Source organism: Thalia democratica, chromosome 1 (genome assembly GCF_965202585.1).
Source record: "Thalia democratica chromosome 1, ktThaDemo2.hap1.1, whole genome shotgun sequence".
NCBI lineage: Eukaryota > Metazoa > Chordata > Thaliacea > Salpida > Salpidae > Thalia > Thalia democratica.
In genome coordinates this window covers 43,957,872-43,964,397 of record NC_139165.1, presented here as the reverse complement: position 1 = coordinate 43,964,397, position 6,526 = coordinate 43,957,872, and the positions used below count along the sequence as shown (strand labels likewise).

Here is a 6,526-nt window from a genome sequence, read left to right as displayed (position 1 = left end):
TAAAACAGGAGCTAGCAGCCTAGTTAAAAACACGGGCCAACTTTCCTCGAATAAAAATCTCGCGGGCCGCAATTATATATACATTTTAAGTAATTGAAATAAAAAATACTAATTTAAAGCAAAAATGTACTAGAGTAACCAATATAAATGCACTGGTAGATATCAAATTAATAGCATAAGTTTTAAATAATCTTATTATTGTTTTTAAAGAGGAATGTTTTGAGTTAAAAAGTATCTAACGGGCCTGAGTTTTCCGACCCTCGTTCTAGAACCTTTGCTACTACATTAATTTTTATCACAAACAAAAACTTGGTACTTTATTGAGTACAACAGAATCTAAAAACTCACTTTACATAAAAAAGATTATTTTAAAATAGCTGAACATAAAGTTATGCTCAAAAAACTGTCGCTGCAGGCAACATCCAATTCCTACAAGACAAACATTAAAACTAATTGCTTCAAGTTATTTGTATGCTTTCAACAAAATAAATGAAAACCTTTTTTTGAGCAGCACTATATTTTCAAAATCATAAAAATTTCTTCACTTTAGTCTAACAACTTGAAGTTTTCAGAACATATAAAATCTACTTATGTTATCCAAATTAAGTTTTGTTTTATAAATTGAGCTTGATTTTATCTTGTCAACCAAGGTACTTTTTAATTATTATTAAAACTAATTATTCTCAATATTTTCGGATTTATTCAAAAACAAAGTAGCAGTATACTTTAATACGCTATAATATTTAATTAAAAAACGAATAAAAAAAACTCTTGAATTAAAAACAAATTGAACATATATATGTATAAATTGTAATGATAACGTTCTTAAAATAGTTGTTATACAACCGTATTATTTTTCTGTTTAAAAGTTTAACTCTGTTTAAAAGTAAATCACAATGTTTTTTTTTTAGCTTTAAAACATATTTTAAAATTCTGTAATAATAAAATCATTATACTATATCATGCAAACAGTGCAAAACATAAATTGTGGAAATAAAATTTAAGCTTTAACAACAATCCATGCGCATTCTTCCACCTGATAAAAAGATATCATTATGGGAATTTTCATTTAACCTGTTTTTTGTGTATTATTAATAAGATTATTTTGTATGAAAATAGAACATTTTGTTTTAAATTTGGTATAAAGTGCTCCGAACTTTTAAAACTAAGTAAATGCAATGCAAATACAGCCCGTCTTCTTTCACAAAAAAAGGTTTCTTAAAGACAGATGAAGACAAAAAGATGGCCGGGAATAATTTATAATAATTCCTTATGTTTAGAGCTGAAAAATAAAACTGGTATATTAAAAAGTAATTTCAAATTATTTTCAAATTATAACTTTTAAAATTCTTTGAAAGTTAAAGCAGTAACATAAAGTAATTATACCAAGTACAAGTGCAATTTAAAAGTTGCAGTAAACCTGAATGAAATTTTCAAGTTTGTTGGTCACATAACAACGAGTACTAATTCTCCATTAAAGTAATTGATATAAACTGTGCAAACTTAGGTTATTAAAAATTGTTGGGTACTTTCTTAAATGTAGCTTTTTTGAACATGGTTATGCTGAAAATATAAAAACTTAGTTTTAATTATTAGATATTTAAAACCTATAAAAGTTTATACATCCGATTAAACTAAACCAATTTCCACTCGAATTTTACAATAAAGTCCCTTGAAAACTTGTTATTTTATTGCATTTTAACAAAACTACAGCTAAAAATACATAGTAAATATCAGGGTTGCCGCTCGTTTTTTCAACATTTTTTCCAGGTTTTTAAAGTACAAATTTTTGGGTCTATTTTTAGTTTAAAGTCAAATTTAAGGTAAGAAACTGTGTTAAATAGTATAAATAGATTAAAAAGATACTGTAAACCTACTTGAAATGTGTTTTTAAATTAAAAGTTTTTGGTGATGACAATCTTTTTTATGTATATGATAAATTTTTTGAGTCAAACCAAAATTTTACTACTGAACATGTTAAAATTCTTAAAAATTCCAGGTTATTTATTCAAAATTTCAGGTTTTTCCAGTTTTTTTTCAAAATTTCTCAAATTCCAGGTTTTTCAAGGATTCCAGGTAAAGTGGCAACCCTGAAATATTCAATACGTACCGACTCTTATAATATTTTGTTTTAATATTAACTGAAGAAAAATACTTTTTTTTCCGAAAAAATTTTCAAGTTTTGAATGAAATTTATGAAAGATGTAGCTAAAAAATTGTCAAAGTTATTTTGCTCATATAAAAGTAGCTTATTTCTTAACTTTTAAGAAATAATTTCAGCATTAATTTATAATACTATAAACAAACATTTGAATCTCAGCTGAAGGCATCAATTTTGCATGTTTGCGTCTTCAGATAATCCTTCACTCCGTCCAGCCTAACACTGTATTTTTCGTTTATGTTTTCTGTACATAATTGTCAATTATCATAATTTATAGTGAATTTTTAAATTATCATAATATAAAGCAGTACTCAGGTTTGCCAAATGTTTCCCGATTTACAATTTCTTGCAGGTTTTTAAAATTACTCGTTTTAGGGTATACTTTTAGTTTAAAGTCAATTTTTATAAAAAAGTTTTAATTTGTCTAACAACATTGACAAAATATCGTAAAGCTTCTTTGATGTATCTTTTAACTATGCTAAAAAATGATTTTAATTAAAATAAATTATGCTTTTTTAAATGTGCCAATGCTAGTCATTAAAATTTAATTAAGATTAGATATACTATGGTTTTACAAAGGTTGAACAAATTTATTATATTTCATATTTATCCTTTTCAAAACATGTGACAAGTAATAACCATGTTTGATAAGTAATTAGATTAAAATGAAAGAAATTTTATCCTTAGAAATGAAGTATTTTGTTAAGGAAACAACCTTGAGGATTAAGTATTGGAATTTCCTATATTATCAGTTACGCTTTGCATGGCTTGGCCTTCCTGATCCAAATGTTTGGCCATACAAGCTTGAGCTTAACTTTGGAGTTCGCCTGGTCATAGCTATAACCTTCTTTAATAATGTTATAGTTTTAGGCTTTAAATTTTTAAATTCAACAAGATTTGAAATTGAAATCCAAGATGGGTTATTTATTTTTACATGATACAATCAGATTAGCGTTTATTGTAATAGTAAATACCTACCCAGAGAATTACTACCAAAGAAATTTCATCTCTGTTGCAGCTGTGCATTTACTTTCTAAATACCATTTCAATAAGAGGTTGCTTGTTCCAGTCATTTCCGTTATTGAGTTATGATCTTAGAACAAGATAATGTTTCAATAAAATCACAAAAGTTAATTAACTTATAAACCAAAACAAATTTTTAATCTTTGCTTTACCTTTTTGTTAAACTAGCTTAACAACTTTTTCAATCGGAGAAAATTCAGTCAGTAGGTGGCTAAAGTATTTAAATTTTTATATAACGTTTTTGGTCAATAAAATAGCTATTTGTAATAAATTACTTTTTAAATGTTAAAACTTTAAACAGTTCAGTTAAGAACCATTGTATTTTAACCTAAATAGTTCAAAAAGTTTTCAGTTGTTCTATTACAAAGTAAACTAGTTTCTAACCCCATGGATCAGGGTTAGTTGTTGCAGGTTAGTTGTACTGGCAATGCTGTGCAGTTATTGTATGGCCCATTTCTTGTTGGATTTTAGATGATTGGAACCTGCAAAATAAAAAAATTTTAAGAACACCAAACTCAGTACCTGACAAAAGTAAATTACAACTTTCATAAAAACTGGTTTATAAAAATTATATCCTAATTAATTTACCTTCATAAAATCTCTGTATTTAATTAATATTTATGTATTTAAGTGTTTTCATTGTGTGATGGAAAAGAGTAACTGCGTATTCTAGTTCGATATTACAAATGTGTCATACCATCAAATGATAATCTAAGAGTAGTCGAACTGTTAAACAAAGAGTTTTGACTAATGTATGTTAATAAGTCTTAATTCAATTGTAAACCAGGTTGATTAAAGCCTAATATTTTTCGTCAAACAAAAAAAATTGAAAATTGTATTAAAAACTTAAATAAATTTTAAATATTTAAACACAAATCCAAAGACATTAAAATATTACGATACAAACCTCCAATTTTTAGCTGAGTATTTAACTGAGGGTATAAGTTTTGCACTAACTAACTTTGTTAACTACTTTTCACTGATGTGAAGTTTTGTTTTTGTTCAAATAAAATATAAAACATTTAAAATGAAACTTTAAACAAATAAAAAATAGTAATAAATTAAAAGAAACTGAATCAAATTTTAAAAAACCTCAAATATCAAATTATTATAGAAAAAAATAGTCAAATTAAAAGTTATTTTTGATAAATATTTAAAGATTTAAAGTGTTGTCTCTTAAACTAATATATATGCTTAAAAAATTGTTTATTCGAACGTTATAAAAATCTCTCTTTTTTAGATCTGCCAACACTTTGTATAGAGAAACCAACTTACATTTGCGTTACTTTTAGATTGTTGAGCTTTAAAATGTATTTTGCAATATTTGAGGATACTTTTTAGTATACAGTTACTATTTCGAAAAAAATTTTAGTAAAAAAAGTTACTTAACTTTTTCAAATCAAAAAACACTTGTAACTAAAAATTATATTTATGGTAATGTAACCAAAAACTTAAATCAAAAGTACTTTTTCTGTTCACAATAATTAGTAATAAACAAAGCCTACTTGATGGACTTTCAAAAGCCGCTTTGTTTGTGAGTGGGGAATTGAACTGCTCGGGCAGTCATTAGATTTTAGTCTGCAGTTTTAAAACATCATTCATAATGTCAAGTGGCCCTTGGGTAGGAAGATAGCAATTAATTTCTGACTGTTAAATTGTATCTACAGTTTTTATAGAACAGTTAAGCTAAAATTTAAAAACATACATAAAAATTAACAAACCCGGTCTCATTTACTTAGAGCTTTGGAGATATTTTACTCATTTATTTCTTTTCCAATTTCACCAATGGGCCATATTGCTGGGTAGGTTTGAGAACTTCAGATTTTGGCCGGTATGATGCTGTTTTTACATATTTAATTTACTTTACAACCTAGTTATTTTGTTCCCAACAACTCACTTTTATTGTTATTTTGACACGGATACAAAGAAACAATCTTGCAGTAAAATTTCTTGACTCTGGTTATTGGGAGACTTAGGTTTCTTTTTGAGTACTTTTTCAGGCACAAGAGGTTCCTGCAACTCATATTTATTTTTTTTTGTTAAAATCACCTTAACACTAGAACTACAAAGCAAAAAAAAATAAAATTTATTTAAATTTACTGTCAATGTTTAAAAATAAAAGACTTAAAACCAAGATGGTTTTTCTAAAAATCTAGACTGTTTAATTTAACTGTGACAATATAAAAAACTGGTAATAATCCAAGCTCTAATCTAAAGCTTTTTGTGTAGTGCTAATCCAAGTTTTATAATTGGAAAGCTTTGCAGAATCATAATTATGAACTTTGCATATATTTTCCAAAAAATCAGTAGCAAAATAAATTTTAGTTTACAGAAATATCCTTCTAGCTATAAATGTTTTACAAGTAACAGAATCACGTTATAATGCAAACAACTAAATTTATTTTTATAACTAGTAGAGTTAAAATGGTTTCATCTTTTTCTTTTAATTTGCATGAAACGTGTTCATATTCTAATACTAATATATATCCATTAAGAATTGTATATGAAGTCTAAACTTATTCAAATATTTTAAGAGGTATATTATCTTTATTAATTTAAAAGTTACACTGGCTTTTAAAAATTGTCTTGTTTATATTATTTATTAAATGACATATTATATGGACCATTTAAGTAATTTTTTAAAGGTACTTAGCCTTTAGCCATTGTAATATAGTGTTAAGTAGCTACTTACAAAAATGTGACAAAGCTATTAGTATATTTTTTACATCTTTAATGCTGAAAATTTACTTTTCATTAATACAATTAAAAAAACATATATTAACTCACCTGATAAACTAAGCTTTTGGAAATAGGTATACCATCTGCTTTTGACACTTTCAAGACTCTCATAACTTAATCTGGCCCCATAACTGACGTATTCATAATATTTAAAAATTTACAAACTGTTATGAAATAAGAAAATGTAACTATAAACTAACAAAACTTAACAAATTAATTTATCTATTTTTTCAGATGTAATTTCTGGAAATAAATCTACATAAATGGTTTTTTTAAATAAGAAATTAAACATACAAATTGTAGGCACTGTCAAAGTATTCAGTATATAAGCACATAAACTTTGACATTATTTATATCAGAGTTGCCACTTGCTTTTTCAAAAACTTTTCCAGGTTTTCAAAATTTCTTTCAGGTTTTTAAAAGTACACCTTTTTGGGTCATTTTTTAGTTTTAAGTTAAGTTTAAGGTAAGAAACTGTGTTAAATAGTATGAAAACATTGAAAAGATACTGTAAAGCTACTTTAAATATGTTTTTTAATAATAAAAAACTATGATGAGACAAATTTTTTATTATTTATATAATTTATTTTTTGAATCAAATCG

General features: G+C 25.6%; 1 long non-coding RNA gene across 8 annotated transcripts; it reads right to left on the bottom strand.

Annotated features, from left to right (window-relative positions):
- Window positions 1-523: 523 nt before the first annotated feature.
- LOC145828927 (uncharacterized) lies at window positions 524-6,089 on the bottom strand. Of its 8 annotated transcripts, none has more exons than XR_014369529.1 (9): window positions 5,972-6,089; window positions 5,082-5,197; window positions 4,906-5,023; window positions 4,690-4,845; window positions 3,569-3,666; window positions 2,877-3,254; window positions 2,308-2,405; window positions 1,421-1,563; window positions 524-1,282 (listed from the first exon to the last, which is right to left on the bottom strand). It is a non-coding gene; the product is annotated as an uncharacterized LOC145828927 (long non-coding RNA). The 8 variants fall into 8 exon arrangements; XR_014369531.1 differs by having other exon boundaries at window positions 524-1,074; XR_014369530.1 differs by having other exon boundaries at window positions 524-1,036.
- Window positions 6,090-6,526: the final 437 nt, after the last annotated feature.